Source organism: Neopsephotus bourkii, unplaced genomic scaffold, assembly GCF_033783945.1.
Source record: "Neopsephotus bourkii isolate Nb327-2 ecotype Australia unplaced genomic scaffold, CSIRO-AGI_Nbou_v1 NB_1248, whole genome shotgun sequence".
In the NCBI taxonomy this organism is placed as follows: Eukaryota; Metazoa; Chordata; class Aves; order Psittaciformes; family Psittacidae; genus Neopsephotus; species Neopsephotus bourkii.
In genome coordinates, this window is record NW_026901733.1 from 3,562,543 (window position 1) to 3,582,311 (window position 19,769).

Consider the following 19,769-nt stretch of genomic DNA (forward strand, 5'->3'; position numbering starts at 1 on the left):
TCTAAAGAGCAGTAAATCTCACAGAAAAAAATAGACAGCATGCTGTCAGATAAGTTTACTTTTGAAACCAGATGATATATTAAGTATGGTTTAAATTTTGCATTAGTCAAACAAAACAGAGAAACACCTTCCTTTGGTTTGTTCCATTTTGGTGTGGTTCAGAGTAAATCCTGAATGATTAATTGATGCTTTAATAATTCCATGTCTGTATGTCTTCATTTTCACTTTTCCTTTCACTCAAGCTTCTGCATGTGCGTGTCTTATTTAAGTCTGCTCATGTTCTCCTTCACTAGATGGCAAAATTCCTACAGCTGCACTTCCCTGGTTTTGTGAGCAGCAAAGGCCTGGCAGCCCCTGTGCAAGTCCTGAATGTCCAGCCCTTCTGAAATCAGGCTCCAGGTGTCAAAGAGTCTCAGCAATGGAGCAGATTATATAATATAGAATATTTTGATAGACCCAGCCTTTCTAATTAACAAAAATGCAGGATTTCTCTTTTTGTGACTAAAGGAAAGGAAGAGAGTCAGAAAGTCCAAAGAGGTATCTTATTTTCTTTGCTGGACACTACCCCAGTGCTCTGAACAGCTCACCAACACATCTCAAGATGCAGCACAAACATCTCCAAACCAGCCCAGCAGGCAGTGTTGGAGGTAAGTGCATTTACCCCATTTGAACCATGTAGGTACAATTGGTGATATGGCTCACCTATCTTTTTGAACCGGCAACTGCAAGAGGCAAAACTGTGACTGTTGCTTGTTCAATACCTGGAGATGAAGGCTTTGAGCTTCCTCGCCTGCCCTCACTCACACACCTGCTCCTGGGCAGCCACAGTCTGGCCATCAGTAAAAGCAATAATCTTTACAGCATGAGAAAAAAGCAGGCTGCTGAGCCTCATAAGTAGCAGAGAGCCATCATGAGGAACTAAGTGACTTTCTTTAACGATGTGCTTATAAATCATTAAAGTGACATGGTATGGGCTTGGGGTTTGTTTTGCAAGCTAGAATGGGAATTATAACATCCACATTTCAAAACCCATGCTCACCCTTACACCCCCATTTCCTGTGGATGGCACCCAAATTTAACCTTTCATTTATTCAAGACCAGTTTCTTATATTTATCTGGTAGAATAAGCAAACAGCTGACTACAGCAAATCCAGGGAGCTCTTCTAAAACTGTCCGCTAACATCAAGATAAGTGCATTTCAGACATCCCAGAGGAACTTAAAAAATACACCACTTACCTGCTACCAGCTGTTTCGCTTACTTTTATTTTAGTGGCACTGGAATAGGTTCATCTCAATCCTTTATGACCCCCAAAGTCTGAAACTGGCCACATCTCCATTGTGTTGAATGCAGTGGAGAAAAGCAGACTGAGAGAAGCCTGCTCTCAAGTTGCCTTATGATTTCTCGGTGTGTCCTTGAGGGGCCACATTATCTGTGACAACTGGTGGCCAGGCACTCAGGCACACCATCAGTTATCAGAGTGACCACCTGGGGGAGACCACAATGCACACACAGTAAGGGCCATTCTACAGGTGATTTATGTATACAAAATTGGTGTCTCAACAGTACACTGCCACAGGCACTGCGGGCTTCAGTTATGGGATGTGCTGCCTTGGGGAATTAAAAGAATTTGCCTGTTGCAATCTCAGTGCACTTAAATTGATACTCCAGAGTTACTGCTCGCAGCTGAAGGAAGACCTGTAAGAAGTGGGTGATCCAGGTAGTGACACAAGTAAGCCTTGTTCTGAACAGCAAGGCCTTAGGTGAAAGCTGGTCGTTATAAATGAAGCAGTAACAGTCTAGGGAGATTTGGAGCTAAACATCCTCTTTCAGGGCTTTTGTATAGTAGCTCTCATGCTCATGGGAGGAATGGGGAGCTGCAACCATGTAATCTATCACATAATGAAGAGCACATGCAAACCCTGACAATGACTATTGAGGGTTACAACCCTCTCTGACTTGCAGTCCTGTCCCTATATCATACAAATCGGTGCCTACGTTGCCTGCAGTGTAATGGTTTGGACCTGATGAATCAGGAGTTCTGTGACCAGCTTGTTGCTCTGAAACACACAGGTGTGGGACCTCACACATCCCCTGTGATGAAATTTAGACCTGACCATGCTTGCAGTCATACTAATCCCTCAGCTGTGATGTGTAGTGCAGATGCTGGCTGCTGCAGTAGCTGGGCAACCAATTAAATATTTCTGTATTTCCTTCTGGAAGCTGCAGCTTCCTTCAGTGACTAATACAATGCACTGCTTTCTCCAATGTAGCTACGTTAGTCTTGGCTGTCAGCAGGTAGGGAGGTGACTGCTGATGGACTGAATTTGGGTTCCTGTAGACACTGCTGCTGGTCATATTGATGTCCTCTCAGCTAGGGTTTTTTCACTTTTTTAAATGTAACTTTGAACATGCAGGCAGTGTGTCACAAATCATGACATTCCAGTTCCCATTTACCACAAACACCTACCTGCCAGTACTGAGTGCTATGTCCGATGGCCCTTCACCACCTCAGATTACATCTCCAAGATTTGGGATTGCTACAAGAAACAGGTGGCTATTCTCCATTAGCAGGAGTTGCAGGACCTCTGAAAACCTCACCTTAAGAACATACCTGTAGGAAATTCAGGACAGGGCACCATGCTTGCAAGGGCTGGCCAAATAACTAGGGCTTAATAGATGTTCTCTTGATAAATCTGACTCCGGCGTTGCACCAAGCTTTTCAGAAGGTGGCAAGTCTGGGGAAGGGATGTGCTTTCCACACTGCTAGGCCCATCTGAGAACTTTTTAATCCTTATTCCTGTTACACATTTCTATGCCTGCCAGCCCCCAAGAAGGTTTGAAAGTCAGCCTGACCTCTTGTGTGTCTGATCTAGATCCAACAGGGAATGAGATCAGGGAGCTGTGAGAAGCAAGCTTAATGGGGAGACTGCTGCAAATGTAGCAAAACAAATAATAGAGGCTCCAGGTTTTTGTTGTAGAAAATACAGTGCTGTGGCTTTTGGGTGCCAAGAGGCAGTTCTTTTAATAGCTACACATTCTTTGTAATGCTGATGAGTGACAATATAGAAAGATGAAAGTAGGAGGGCATTGTATTATAGTCTTACATATATTATGCCACAAAGAAAATGCGGTTGCTGGGTGGGGATTCTTCGTCCTCCTCCTGCTGAGCTATTCATACAAACTCTCCTCTGTGGATGGCAATCCCCATTCCATCTCTCCTAAATCCCAAGGGGTTTGCCAACTGACTTTCAATTTTTCAAGTGGAAATCGCAGGACTGAATGGCGCATTGAACTATTTCCTCCTACACCTCACTGCTCCTTTAGGAAGTGAGCAGACATGGTTTTTCCAAAAGATGTATGCCATCTCCTGGGAGCAGTAGAAACTGCAAGCCCCTTGTATGGAAACCTCCCTTATTTGCGTCGTCTTGGAGGGCATTATACAACCACCAGAATAAGGTCTGCAGAGCTAGGACTACCTTCTACTTCTAAATTTGTTGAACTGTGCCCAATTTATGCTAGTAAAACTCAAGTTACATTGAAAATGTCATCATACATTTCATGTATCAGAAGATTTGAATGGATGCCAAAAAGTACGACAAACTAAAATATGTTAGTCCATGACATTCAGCAGTCACAAATTTGTCACGGGACTTAGCATACACTGATGCAATGTTTTAACACAAAAGTATGAGTGCTGAAATGCAGCCCACAGCATTGCTCTGATGAACCGATTTTGTCCTACAGGACACATGCAAGAGGCAGAAGAAAAACATCAGAGATTTCCTTGTGAACCACCATATGATCCTTTAGCACACAGGAGAAGATATGTTTCTCTTAACTCATAAACTGCAATTTGCACGTGTCAAACAACAGACTCATCACCCTTAGGCTTTTTATTTCCTACAAGCATACCATTAAGCTTTGCCCTGTCAAGAAGACACTACACGGAATAAAATCCATGGATCTAATAAATATATTTTTGCATTTTGAATTAACAGGTGTATAGGTGGATTAATCTTTTGTCTTTGAACTGGACCTTTAAGCAAGCTAGTTACTTAGTGCAGACACGTTCTTGAAGTAACACACGTAAGCATGGTTTCATACATAAAATGGTTTTCTGGCTTATGCCTATATACCTGCAAAAATCATAAAAATAACTCAAGTTCCATAAAGGTAGAACATGATGCATACATAGAGATGATGCATTCTATGCATATTTAACTTGTGTTTATCTGGTAAACACTAGATTTAATAATCTTAGTTTTTTATCACTTTTATTCTCTTTTAAGGAAACCAAACAGTCACAAAACATGGTCTTCAGCTTGAATTTAAAGACTAGAAATGAGAAGCCAGCAATGACTCAGATGATGAGCTCAACAAGAGGTGACCATGTTGAGCACCCACACTGACTAGTAGCTGAGTTTCAGCAGATGTCATCTCATAACTCCCTCAAGTCAAATCAGGATGCTCCAGTCCTTACCACCAAAATTCTCAACTTCATAGGAATTTTGCTTCACAGTTTTTCTTCATCTGCCCTTTCCTGAGACCTGCCGAGTGCTGTTCTCACCTGTGCAGGGGAGCAAGAAGGGTGGGAGAAGGCGGGAGGAGGTTCATCAGAGGCTGGAAATCTCTTGCTAAAAGAAAGCAGCATTTTCCCTAGGGTGGATCACCATCCACCTACACAGAGGTTTTAATAGACCATGCTCTTTAATTGTATCCAGCAGACTGATTAATAATATAACTAGTAGTGATCCACCCACAAATAAAATATATTTCACAGCCTTTAGGAAAGTCAACACCCCAGGAAGAAGAGACAGAACTCACCAAATCACCATCTAGTGACAGTGAGCTTTGGTCCCCTGCAGCTGCACTGGGACTGCTCAACACCTTTGTGCCACCAGCCACCAACACGAGCTTCTACCACTTGACCCCAGCTCAGTGAAAATCTTTAAATCTTTTGGCACACTTGCAGGTATGGAGGTATAAAGTACTCAAACCACACTTAGATTTTCATGAGAAAAAGGGTAAGAAGCCTTTGCATGAGCAGGAAACTCTCTAACTTTGGGAAAGCATCTTGATAATTTTAATAGAAAAATCACTAATCAAGGCAAAAAACTCTAAGCAGTACTGTCGTGGTTTAAGCCCAGTCGGTAACTCAGAACCATGCAGCCGCTCTCTCACTTCCCCCTACTCCCCCTTGCACCCCCAGCTCCCTTAGGGATGGGGAGGAGAATTGAAAGAATGTAACTCCCATGGGTTGAGATAAGAACAGCCCAGTAACTAAGGCATAACACAAATCACTGCTGCTACCATCAATAACAATAATGGGAAGGGAAATAATAAGTGAAGAGAATACAACCACTCACCACCCACCAACCGATACCCAGCCTGCCCTGAGCAGCGATCTCGCCCTTCTGGGTAATTGCCCCCAGTTTATATACTGGGCATGATGTGCTGTGGTATGGAATACCTCTTTGGTCAGTTTGGGCCAGGTGTCCTGTCTCTGCTTCCTCCCGGCTCCCCCTCCTCCCTGGCAGAGCATGAGACTCACAAAGTCCTTGGTCAGAGTAAACATTGCTAAGCAGCATCTAAAAACATCGGTGTTACCAGTGCTGTTCCCAGGCTGAAAGTCAAAAACACAGCACTGCACCAGCTATTAAGAAGGAGAAAAATGATTGCTACTGCTGAACCCATGACCAGTACAAAATTCTGTAGATCCACACTTACACCAAGATTTTTAAGTTTGAGCAGCCAGAGCTACACCATAGTTAGCTCCCAAAGAGCAGGTACCTTGCTTGTCTAAAAGCTGCAGACCTCCTTGATGTCCATGGCAACTGTGCATTTCTCACAGTTTTGAAAATATGATAATTTTCATTTAGCATCTTAAGTATGGTGTGAGGAAGCTGCCTGTAGGAATCAATACTTTGAAGGTCTGAGCTTACACACAGAAGTACCTTGCTGGCTGCCTGCTTATTCTGGCAAGGTGCAGAGAAAATCAGTGGAAAGTTAGTACCATCTAAGTGGATTTCTGCAATGTAGTTGCTATGTGCAGCGATCATTTACTTGTCTTTTGAGACCATTAATTTTACATAGGTGAAAGGGTTAGCTGAGACATACTGCTCTTTTATAAACCATCATCATGATGCAGGACACTCTTCCACAGGTTCTTGTTATAACGTCGCCATTGTTTGGGATGTCTCAGAAGTAGAAAGTTGGAGGTTGGCCAAAACCAGAGGAATAGTATATTTCTAAAGAAATATTATTGCTGTTCATACTCCTTCTCTGAGCTGCTCTTTTCTTTCACTCTCTCTGAAATTGCTTCTCAGAACAATGCCTATATTTAGAATTCTAAATCTTTAAAATTAAGATTCTACGTTTGTGTGGGTGGTTGATGCATCAAATTTAGCATAGTGATTAAAGAAAGGCTATTATATTTTATGGTGTAATTTAGTTTACCTTAACTTCCCATCTGCAAACTCCACTTGACAAAGAAATAAAAACTCTTTCTGAAGCTACTGAACTGCGAGAGTTAAAATTTGGCTAATGTCTTTCCTTTGAGGGAGTATGTAGAATACTCCAGGTCCCCCATGAAGTCACCTGAAACACAATGCACTTTCTAGAGTGATTGTACTTCAGAAAACTGATTATGCAGCCATCACCACTGGTGCCATCAGTCTGGGGCTCTTAGTGGACTACACGGTCCTAATGTAGTATGTATGAAGATTTGTTATTGAAAGAAGTAAGGGTAAATCTAAATATATTAAGAACTGATGATATGAAGTAAACTGTCACTGTTTTAAGTCTGTATCCTCAATGGATTTTTACTCTATGCATTGACATTGTGGAGGCAATACAGTACAGGTGAGCTGTTCTTGGCATGAGGAGTTACTATTGTTTATGACCCTAAACCAATTCTCCCAAACTGTATCCCTGATACAAATATCAACCAACCTTGAAAATGTTTTGAATTGAAAACTAAAATCACAGTGACTGCAGCTCTGGGAAATATTAAAGGTAGAAAATGAGGAGAAAGCCCTCTGATGTTATATCCCCGTGCTTCAAGAGAACAAAAACCATCAGAATGTATTAAGACTGAAGCAATTGTTGGTGGGGTTTTGTTATTATTATTATTTTTCCTCTTCCTGTTTAATCCCACGAGCTGTTGACTGCTGAGTTCAGGCTCCCCAGGCTGCTGTTGGAAAAGCTGGCATACGTCATTACAGAAATCTTCCTTCAATGGACAGCAGCAGTTAAACATGCCTGATGTTACCCAATAAGGAAGCTTGCATATCGCTATCAGCGGTGGGAAACAGCAGAACCCAAGAGAAGGAGGGGGAAGGAAAGTTTGAAATATTGCAGGCCATTGAGATAGATACAGAGCATGGAAACAAAACATGTTTTATTTATTTGGAAGGTCAGTGCCCTCAGCTGGAATGGAGGTTTTGGAAATGTATTAGAGGAAAAGTTTAATCTACCACAAGCACTAGCTAAAGCATGTTTAAATTCTGTTTATGAAGCAGTTTCAGTAAATTTGGGCAATGTGAGTTAGGAAATTGTAACCATGTTCATCTGGCACACTGTGGAAATAGCAGCCAAAGTTTTGGTATAATCTTTTCTGAAAAAAAAAAATGAAAATCCAGCAAATCTCCATATGAATTGTCCTAGACAACACCCTATTCCCAGATCACTTAAACTGCTATTAACAGTGATGTAGATGAGCTTAACTTAAAATAACTATTTTCACATGCCTTTAGCTTAAACCTAAAATGCCTGTGAAAGATGAAGCAGTCAGTCTTGTCACAGAGCAATAAAATAAAAGGCATTTTCTCCCTGGCATGCCTTTCATTTCATTTAGAACAGCTTGGTTCAGTCAGATAATTCTGTTCATACTTATATCTATTTAGTCTTGGAGTAATGCCACCAAATTCAATGATATTACATGGATTTAAATAAGGGGGAGGAAAATACATGTATTACATCACTAGAGTTACTCTAGCAATGCATTAGGCCTAGGTGCTTATATGTTCACCCTCACTTTGGGTGTCAGCTGGTTAAAACTATCTGTGGGTTCATGACACCTACAGTTTATCTAAGTGCATATGAATCAATGTAAATAATACAAATACAAGAAGCAAAAAACATATCCGTATGTTCTGAACAGTATGACAAAAGCCAGGTCAGCGGTAATAAATTGCTTAAAGAGTGCCATGTTGGAAAGAGAAGAGAAAAGGCCTCCTCTACTATAAGTAGAAAGTGTCCACTCAATGACAGCTAGCTTGTCATTAGGAAAATGCTCTCTTTTTGCACTAGCACTGACCACTGTTTTTAAAAGATGCAGAATAAAGTACTCTGAAATTATCCTGATGAGTCAGAAGTAGCTGTTGAAGCACACGCAATCATACTGCTATTAGGTTGCTTGCTGGTTTACAGTAACTGCTCCTATGTGCAAGGGTAGGTGTAATTAAAATAGAAAAGGTGTGGTATTATGACAGTACCGTGTTTTCATAGTCTCCCTAGCAAAAGAAGTTGACAAAAACTATAGCTTTCCAGGAAAAAAATTTAAGTTCCAATAAGATAGTGTGTTATGGGCATTCTGTAAGGTAAATTGTTGGTACGAAAAATGATGTGAATAAAAATTGGAAACCCTGGTGTTTACTTATATGTATGAAAAGAAATAGGTCAGTGACTTTGTTTCCATGGTGACCATTATTGAAATAAAGCAAACTGACACCAATACTGATTTATATTTCTATTCTGCACCCTTTTAAACAATCACTTTAATCTGAGATTGCTACTGAATGTAAACAGGACATCAGAGTGAACTTCCACAATACGATCTTCAGAGGTTCATTAATGAAAGAAAGACCTAAAGAAAGATCTGCTTTGGAACAATTCTGCTTTCTGAGCAGGTGCCAGTTCCTACTATCCTGCAGTAACATAGCTGACATGCTGCAAAGTAAAAACTCATTGGGAATTATTAGACAAAACTAGTTTCAGCAATGAAAAAAAGAAACAGATTTACCAGATCCACAACATTTCCCAGAAGGATGGCAACATTTTCTTCTTTGGAAAATTTTCGTGTGAACAGGCTCTTCGTGTCTATGTTTTCCAGTCAAAACACGACACAGAAGCATGGAGTTGAGCTTCAATAGTTTGGTGACTATGAATCATTCCTGGGTTTGCTGGCAACACAGCCTCTGCTTCAAAACGGACAGGTGGTATAGTTATTGGGGTCTGTGACTTCAGGAAGACTTAGGTATCTAAACCAGTGACATATTACGTGCTCTTGAGTGCAGGCACATTTTTACAGCTTTAGTAATCTTAGTCTTATTCTTCTTGATGCTCACTTCCCAAATATGTAAAGTGGTAATTAAAACAGTTTCCTACTTCACAGAGATTCAGTGAGTTTAAATTCATTGAAGATTTCAAGATGAACTGATAATAGGTACCTATAGACATGTTAGAAAGACAAATCTCTCAGGTTTTCAACACAGCCTACCAGACCAAGGATATCAACCTTGTTATCTTATCATAGCACATAAGAAATAGTAGAGATACCATGTTTGATTGCAATGTCTGTTGGGTATGAACTGTCATGGATATGGAAATGGAGGGAAAGAACCAAGTACAATACTACTTGTGACAACAGGATCAGCATTTGGGACAGGTTGAGTGTACAAAGTTTATTTTGTTTCCCAGTATAGTTGTTTTGATTTATTATAATCATAGTCAATAAATTTATTTCAGTAATGCAACCAGTGAGGAACACCCCAAGTCAGAGTTGTATTGTTTTTGCATATGATATCACAGCAACCCCGCTGTTTCTATTAGCACACGAGAAAACAAAAGATGAAAGAACACATAAACACTTTTTAAACCTCAACCTGTAAAAGCAAAGCAAGTACAATGAGATGTATTTATCAGAAAATGTATACCTATCTACAAGCACACAATTCTCTAAGGAAACAGAAACATAAAGAACTGAAATTACAACTATTAAGCAACATGAATGTCTGTCTCCCTGTTTTGTCTGAAGTTTGTGACTTCAGTGGAAGCACAAGTGGACTTTAGATGCTCTTATTTAAAACAAAGGAAATGGTCTTCCCCTCAGCTTGAACCCCAGGATGCCATTGGGTGCAATATAATTGGTCAGGATGAGATTTTGTATTTTATACCTTCTTTTTTAATGTCATTATAGTGAGTTTCAAGTGGAGATATGGATGCCATGAAATTAAAAAGCAGTGACAGATGTTGCTACTGCTCAGAACTTTACTGATGATAGCCCAGTGCAGTTTATTTTTTAATACTGATAGTGATTTCCTATACCAGGGTGTTGCTACTGGAGAAAGAGCACTAGGTAATCATGGCTACTGATTATCATGTGCGTCATGGTTTAAGTCCAGTCAGTAACTCAGAACCACGTAGTCGCTCGCTCACACACCAAGCTTCTGGCTTCCCCTCCTCCCTGGCAGAGCATGAGATTCAGAAAGTCTTTGGTCATACTAGACATTACTAAGCAGCAACTAAAACCATCAGTGTTATCAGCATTGTTCCCAGGCTGAAAGTCAAAAACACAGCACTGCACCAGCTACTAAGAAGGAGAAAAATGACTGCTACTGCTGAACCCAGCACAATGTGCAACAAGGCGTAGGGTGGAGGACCACCAATTGATCACAAGATTAATTTTTAAATAGAAGAAAAGTTTTCTTTTTGAGTTCACTATAAACCAAATTGTATCATTCAAGGTCAGGGCATTAAGGTTTCTGAGGTATTCTGCAAATTATTCTATGAGTAAGGTGATAACAAAATCAGGGTAATGGGAAGAGTCCTTTTTCTATCTTAATTCAGTAAAAAGGCTGGTAACAAAGTGTCCTGAACATTTCATGTAATGCTGTGATGGTTATCTTCTTATCCTACAGGGCCTCTTCTCCCAGTCTATTTTTTAAAGACTTACCTCATCCATTTTAATCATGTGGGGTAAATGCAGATTCCTGTAAATTCCAGTAAATTTTTTTACTTCTTTTGCTGCTAATGCTAAGCTAGCTCTCTTTCTTAAGGCTGCTTATGTCCTAGACATTTTCTCATCTCCCTGATGAGGGAAGAGATACCCTCCCTGATGTACACCTTTTTGAGGGTTGTTGCTCTTTCACCACATTTAGGCTCACTTTTTCCTCTCTACATGTGCATATAGATGTGCAGACAACATTCAAAGTTATCTGAAGGCCTCTGTTTTTGTTTCTACATGCTTTAAAAAGTTTCAGGGTTTGATACAGTCACAAATAGAAAGAAATTAAGAAAGATCAATCTGTGTACCCTTTGTTTCAAACTCAGCCCACTAAAGTCAAAGGGATAAAATGAGTGGTTAATTCTGATCCATTTCATAGGTCTTTACAAAATCCTGCCTTTTGGGCAAGCAAGGACATTCCTTTGAATTCCCAGTGACTATTGCAGTGATATGAAACTGTAAATACGTTCTATGAAAGGATATATTCAAAACAAAATGGCAGAGCGGTGAAGAGAAGCAGATGTCTTCTTATCAGGGGTAGCTTCAGAAACAGTAATTCAAATTTGCCACAATACCAAAACATGGGTGACTCATCAGCGGTCACATGCAACTCTATGCAATAAAGTACTAAATTATTTTTGTATAACATCCTTAAGTTCCCACAGTTGTTTTTTTATTTAATTGGCTTTTCCATACAAAGAAAGATAAACAAACTAAACCTCAGAAGATTATCTCTTTTCTTCATCATTAAATTCTTCTCTCAAGAAGGAAAAACTCTGTGAGCTGAGGAAAATTTCACTTGACTTGAAAATGGATCATTAATATTGCCCAGAGAGTACAGTGCACAGGAAGTTAGAATCACAGAATCATAGAATGGTTTGCGTTGGAAAGGACCTTAAGATCATCTAGTTCCAACCCCCCTGCCATGGGCAGGGACACCTCACACTAAACCATCTCACCCAAAGCTCTGTCCATCTTGACCCTGAACACTGCCAGGGATGAAGCATTCACAACCTCCCTGGGCAACCCATTCCAGTGCCTCACCACCCTTATAGTAAAGAATTTCTTCCTTATATTCAATCTAAACTTCCCCTGTTTAAGTTTTAACCCATTGCCCCTTGTCCTGTCACTACAGTCCCTAATGAAGAGTCCATCCCCAGAGTCCTTATAAGCCCCCTTCAGATACTGGAAGGCTGCTATGAGGTCTCCACGCAGCCTTCTCTTCTCTGGGCTGAACAGCCCCAACTTTTTCAGCCTGTCTTCATATGGGAGGTGCTCCAGCCCCCTGATGATCCTCGTGGCCCTCCTCTGGACTTGTTCCAACAGATCCATGTCCTTTTTATGTTGAGGACACCAGAATTGCACAGAGTACTCCAAGTGAGGTCTCACGAGAGCAGAGTAGAGGGGCAGGATCACCTCCTTCAACCTGCTGGTCACCCTCCTCTTGATGCAGCCCAGGATACAGTTGGCTTTCTGGGCTGCAAGCGCACACTGAAGCTGGCTCATGTTCATTTTCTCATCGAGCAGCACCCCCAAGTCCTTCTCTGCAGGGCTGCTCTGAATCTCTTCTCTGCCCAGCCTGTAGCTGTGCCAGGGATTGCTTTGACCCAGGTGAAGGACCTTGCACTTGGCACGGTTAAACTTCATGAGGTTGGCATCAGCCCACTCACAAGCTTGTCAAGGTCCCTCTGGATGGCATTCCTTCCCTCCAGCGTATCAACCAAATCACACAGCTTCGGAAAACTTGCTGAGGGCGCACTCAATCCCACTGTCCATGTCAGCGACGAAGATGTTGAACAAGACCAGTCCCAACACCGATCCCTGAGGGACACCACTCATTACTGGTCCTACACCCCAAGGTTTATATACACCCTACCCTCTGTGAGTCCCTCTCACCTCAGTGAAGCTGCTGGCACCTGGGCAAGAGCTGATGAGGGCCTGAGGCTTCCTCAGTGTCTCTCACTGGTCAGAACTGAGGCTCCTGGACACAGGGTTTCCCCTCACTCCCAGGCTGAACGCTCCTTTCTGGAGCTGCTCAGCTTGGGAAACCAGAGGAGAAACACAGGTAAGCCAGCCAAAGACTCTTAACCATGAAATTGCAATGCTACAACTGATACAATGATTTGACAAATAAGTTTCTCATATGTATATCTCATTTCCACACCTACATCATATCTGTCAGTGAATAAAACCAGTGATAGGTATACCACTACCTTATTGTCAAAATTCCTCATCTATTGCATGGTGTGGCTTAATATCTAATTACATATTTTAATTTCTCTAATCACAGACCTAACTTCTGTAAATTGTGCAGGTATACTCTTTTCCCCTGTCAACATCATATAGAGGGCAATTTAGCTTAATGAATTCCACACAACTCACCTAGAGATATGGAAGGGCATTTTTAACATGGCATTTATCCTTGGAAAAATACATTTGAGCTACACAAAATGTAGAAAACATATATGATAGCCAAGCTATGGAATTTGCCTGCAACATAGTGTGCTTTGTGTTCTAGACTTTAGAAGTACAGACAAATTAGGGTCTAGGTAAAAAAGGTGCTTTATCTCTGGTAATTTTGACTATTATAGTGCTCCTCTTTACTGAGAGGAAAGGAGGCATGCTTTCCTAAACCTTGCCCTCAAATAAACCTTGGGTTGTACCCTGCTATCACAACAATCTATTTACATATAAACAGAACACATACATAGTAGGTGAGAAGGTATTTAGCAACATTAAGAATATATGAAAAGTGATCATTTCCACATTTTTTTTTTACATTTGGCCAAAAAAAAACCCCACAAAGCCTAGTCCTACTGCATGACTTGTGGAGAAAGATGTAATATGGTCACTTGTGCTCCCCTGAGCATTATCTGAGTGAAAGCAGTACAACTTAGGGCAATATGTCTTTCCCAGAAAATGTATTTGAGTAGCCAAGATATGTCTAAACTGCTATAGTGTTTCTGAGCTAGGCCCAGGTATGCCTCGACAAGGTATGAACCTTACACCGCAGTGAGACACAGGGGAAAAAAGCCCAAGTAAACAGCAAACCAAAGGGCATGAGTTCCAGTGCATACAAACTGACATCAAACGAATGCTCAGTTGAAATGTAGCACACATTATGACTGCTGAGGTTAATTAATTGCTAAAAAGACTTGTACAGGGAGGGCTGAAGTCAGAACTGGGTCTTCCTTGAAAACCCATGCCAACTCAGACAGACATTAGATGCTTGGCATGTAAATTATTGGATGAGGTATGCTGGCCTCTGTTATGCAGAATATGTTACCATAACCAATTAATTACTGAGTAGATCCCACAGGAATTATGGACTGTTACTTCCCACTTTGCAGTGGAACAATACTGTGTGTACATCTACATAACGGCACCTGAATAATGTAAATAGTGATAGCTATCATTTAGGCAACAAATAAATTTGTAGGAGATAATCAGTAGCATCAAGTGGCTCAGATCATCTGCAAATATACTGAACTTGCTCATATTGCAACTCTATATCCTGTTAATCCTGTGGTGGTAAAATGGGAATCAGCTAGATGTATGTTAAATCTGTGACAACATCAGTTGATCTGACAACAGGAGAAAGTTTGGCATGGTTTTCAGATATGCCTGTTTCTTTGCCCCTTTCTTTATTAGGTCAACTGTGTGAGACTCCAGCTGTTGTGAGGAGTCAAGATGACTCCTCACAGTTAAGAATACAGACTGGGTAGTCAGTTAAGAATACAGATTGGGATTAACACATAAGTGAAGAATAAAAGAGGCTTTTCAGGCAGCAATGACAGTCACTGGCTAAGTGAGACCTTTAGCTGCTGGTGGGTTTATCTTGCTGTCCGTCCCATCGATGATCCCAGCCACAGTTATAAAATCCGGGTCAGATGACTTGGAATTTCTCACCATTCATATTATAATCAGTTCAGATGCTAAGTCAGTAGCCACAATGTATCTTTTCCCAAAAATACTAATATGGACTCCTGATTATAAATAGAACAATTAATATCTAAAGCTAACACAAAAATGTTTCTGATGACGCTTTTTTTTCTGCTTTAAGATAATAATTTGAGTATATTTCTATAAGACAAAAATTATTCTACAAAAAATTATTAGCATTTCAGAAAGGTATGACCCTTTTGCACACATAGGCAAGTAGTTACTCACCTCAGTAATCCTAGCCTGGTCTCAACAAGTTTGAGGTTTAATTTTTCCTCTTTTGCAAATGTATCTAGAGCATCAGCCCATGGGAACATAATTCAGTCATTTGATTTCAAGTGCTTCTTTCCTGTATGGCGACTTCTTTGCACAGTTTTCTTTCTTCCAATATGCCTGGTGTCATCTCTCATTTGGCCCTGAGGATAAAGAGCTGAATGCAACAAGGATGACTCATACGGAGCACCAATCAAGTTGAAGAAGTATGAATAAATAGAAACCCTTGAAATGGGAAACCTGAAAATAAATCTGGATGTGTATATGCATCCATGTATACACATATAGCAGTGTGTATGTCTGCTGCCTTAGGTGATAGCTGGAAAGGGGATGGGGATCCCTTAAATACACTCATAGCGATAGTCAGGACATGAAGCCTAAGGCAAAGAACTAAATGATTTAGCTCAGACAGCATATAGTCAGGGAAGCCAAGCAACCTACATTGTAGGCCATCTGAATCAAAACGCTGGGCCTCAGATCTCTCCGAAACAGTTGGTGTCTCTGACATAAAACAGCACTCACTGCCCAAGGCATCTAAGTCCTTACAAAATAGCTCTAGGACTTCTCCCTTCTGCTCTCCCCTCTGTCCTTGTTAGCAAAGAGCAAGGACAGGACCTAATCCAAACATGGAGTGCACACCCTGTTGTTGACTGTGGGTCTTCAAGTGTCATTGGAAGAGGGTCCTGTTGCATGGAAACTGATGAGCGGCAAGTGCCAAGTATAATCCTGGCACAGTATTGGGAATTCCAGATAATTTCAGTCCTGAAACCCCAAGGTACCTGCCAGCTATGCCAACTGTAAGGGGCAAGAGAGAAGGAAACAGCGTGTGTCATTTCTTCCTACTGCAACACTTTGGTTTTTATTACCAGACTTTACTGTTAAAATTAATGCAGGAATAAGTAGAAAGGTCTTTCAAACATTTAAAAGCTCTCTTTAAAAATCTTTCCTCCTTTCTTTTTATTTGATTTTTTTTTTCTAAGTAAAACAAGGTGTCCTGTATTTACAGTATTTTTACTGGGGATCTAAATATGTTTTTCTGAAACCTAGCTTATTTAGTCTCAATATATCTTTCTAAAATAAACAAGAATTGTGTTACAAATAATAAAACTGAAGCACATAAAGGTTCAGTGACCTATTCAGACAGAGAAGTGCCTGTCAGGGCCATGAAGAGGATCCTTCCTGATTTCTAGTATTCTGTCCTAATCAGAACAGCGCTCCTTTCTGCATCACACAAAAAAACCGACAGATTTGTTTTAGCTGAAAATGTGCTTCTATCCACAGAGACCAGGCACTATTTTTCACTGTGTTTGACTGATCAAACTATATATTACACATGTGCTGTCTCTTCTTTTTTCTTCTGATAGATTTCACAGGAGAGGCAAAAAACAAATATGTTAAACATAGAAGGCTTTAGAGCAACATTGTCCTGTTTCTTGTGGGAATATTCTGTAACAATCATACATACTGGCAGAATCCTTTGTATATCTTAAAAGCCGGCAATGAAAAATCCTTAGTTCTTGAAAGTTTTTCAGGTTTTTTACTGAAAAAAAAGAAAGGAAAAAGGAAAAAAGAGAAAGAATATTACTGAGGTAAAACCAGCTACACATGTGTGACTCACCCACTCACCGTCACATCTGTATTCACACTCAGTACTGTCCCTGAAAGGCTTCCTGAGCAGAGGTCATACATTTGAGTACCATAGCTGCTAATCAAACTGATCCTACACAGAGAAGCCAGTTTACTAATTTTACTGCGATAACATGAAAAATATGAGTCTTTTGGCTAGAAATATTAGAAATATTAGAACACAGATATAGTTGAAGTACAATTAAAGTGTTTTCAGTAGAATAACACTTCACTGGAACTGCCTGTTTCAGTTGTTCCATTGCTACAGTAAAAACTGGGACAATTCATTCCCTCTATATATAACCGAATTTTCTACTGCCTTGGTATTGCTAAATCAATAAGAGAGAGAATTTATTCCTGGAACTGCTACAGATATTTCTGAATGATAATTTAATTCCATTTGGGAGAAAGCAGAAAGCACCAAATTTCAGGTATTTCCAGTAACTCTGCTGGGACAGGACACCTCAGGAACTGAACAGAGGAGCAAAATGCATTTTTTTTTGACTCCACTCTTTTTTTGTTTGCAACAAAACCCATATGCAGAACAACACCTCTGATTTCATTAGATATTATATTCTTACGTGAGTAACATAGTTCATGAGAATTAATTGCACACTCTGCTGAAGTTCTCAGAGGCTTACCACTGGGGTTCCTATGTGTTGGCAGCACAGCAAGACTAAAGCCATCACACCCCAGCCCAAGCTCACTATTCTCTGAGCCCTACCATCCTCAGGCCCATTTGATTTCCCCATTTCTTCCACTTAAATGGGAGGGAGATGGAATTACAGCTGCTCATAGCTCAAAATGGCAGCTGAAACAAATCCTTCTGGGCGTGTGTGTCGGGCAAGGCATAATGTGTGGCATTAAAAGGTAGCATTTTGGCATTCGCCTTCTTCCAGCACATCTTGGAGCTCAGATTGAGATGCACCAACTTTAAGTTTCTCATTAGATACCACACTGCTGCTGTTGTATTTGGGCTTACAATATGACAGAGAAAACATGTTTGATTTTTTTTTTTCTTAATAAAGTCTGTACCTGCAATATTTAACAGATTCTTTTCACAACAGTCATCCAAAGGGAGCAGCTAGTGGCAGCTAGTGTGTAAAATTTAAAGGTGGCTATAAGCTCAGGAGATCAGAAGTGAGTCAATCTGAGCTGGAGGATTTTTGTGGGGGATTTTGGCTTGCATCAATCTGTGATTTCTAAATAAACTTTGTATCTAATAGCACATCAGTAATAAGTATCATCAGTACTTATTTCTCTGTAAAGCATGCCACAGCCATTCAGCTATATGCTGGCCTCCTACATGTGGCTGTTTCAGAGAACTTTTTCTCAATTACACTGTCAATGCATCAAATTTTGAATGGAGTATATACAATAAGCATTTTATATCAGGCTGATGTAACTTTTTTGTGCTGTGGCATGTTTCAAGGTAAATAACAAAAAGTGGGTGGAAAAGCAGAATCCCACAGTTTTATTAAGCATGAATGACACTAAGTGTTGGCGTAAACTACAGGGTGAGTCAGTGCTGTTAACTGCGATGCATTATGTCCATCTCGTAGTCATATGATAGAGAAGGAATGCTGCTTGCAGCACACAGAGAAATGACTTGTCTTGGCAGCACCAGCAAACGCACAGCCCCAAGACATTACTGTGTAATAATTTCCCTAGCAAAGGAACAAAAAGTATGACTGAAGCTTTCCCTGACCTTAGAAGTCGAGTCAGTTGGTTATGTTGACCTACTTTGGACTTCTATTTTCAACTTCTTTGACAAATAGAGTTTTTGTTCTGTGACACTGTACTTTTGTTTGGTTTGTGGGTTGTATTCCTTTTTCTTTTGATCTAGGAAAGAGCAGTAGATCAAGGATAAGGTTTTCAAGCACAGAGGGATATAAGTGGAGAAGAAATCTCCCTTGCAGATTACATGTTTTCCTATAGCATGCTTATTTGCTAGGGAATTTATCCTAAAGCTGGCAGGCAACACATTTCCTTTATTACCCATTATGTACTTTGGCAAATCATAGTATCTATGAGTGAATCCTTAAGTAAAGAAGAAAACAGAATTGCCACAATGATTTGTGTTATCGTAGAATGACTTAGTCATGGCATAATACAAACTCCAGGAATTATACAAACTCTGAAGTACTAATTTTTATTATTTGCTCCTACAGACTTTAAACTTGCTGGAAAGGAATGGGAATGTTAGTATCTACTCTTTGCAAAAGATAAGACTTAGGGTTGTTTACTCTGTACAGTACAAACTAGTTACCCACATTATTTTCTAACTACCCAAAGCAGCTGCAGGCAGGCAGCTTAGCTACAACAGGGGTTTCAATAGAGCTATTAAACTCCTTCTCTGGCTAGAGACAGAAGACAGAGTTGCATTTCTCAACTGTATGGGTGGAACCTCTCCAATTATTTAATGGAATTTCCACACAACACTACTGTTTGGCCTTTGGAAAAATGAAGCCTTATGCTTTGGGTATAAGACTCACTCACTAGCTTTTGGCTTCCCACATGTCCACCCTGGGACTTCACCTGTCATGCTGTCATGGGCAGGTAGTCAGCAGCCCTCTTACCAGCTGCACATGAAGGTGAAGGGCACTGTGGTGGTGTGTTATATAGTGACCAAGGAGCAACTTTCCTAGTAACTTTGGTGTAGCAAGGAACCTTTCTAAAGGGAATGTCCTTCAGCCACAGTCTCATGTCAATTAAACTCTCTTATTAAAAAAATTACTGGTTTTCCCAACTGACTTAATCAACTGTGATTATTTTTCTTTCCCATCCTTCCTCCCTAGTTTGTGGTAATCAGAAGGCACTCCAGAAATTTAGATGTATTTATGAGCTTAATACATCCTGCTGTATAGCAGCGATCAGATTTTCCCAAACACAGAGGCAGAGCCAGATATAAAACCCAACAC

General features: G+C 40.4%; 1 long non-coding RNA gene across 1 annotated transcript; it reads left to right on the top strand.

The window, feature by feature from the left end:
- Nucleotides 1–2,161: 2,161 nt before the first annotated feature.
- Nucleotides 2,162–3,966, top strand: LOC133218379 (uncharacterized). The gene is made up of 2 exons (XR_009727125.1): nucleotides 2,162–2,297; nucleotides 3,747–3,966. It is a non-coding gene; the product is annotated as an uncharacterized LOC133218379 (long non-coding RNA).
- Nucleotides 3,967–19,769: the final 15,803 nt, after the last annotated feature.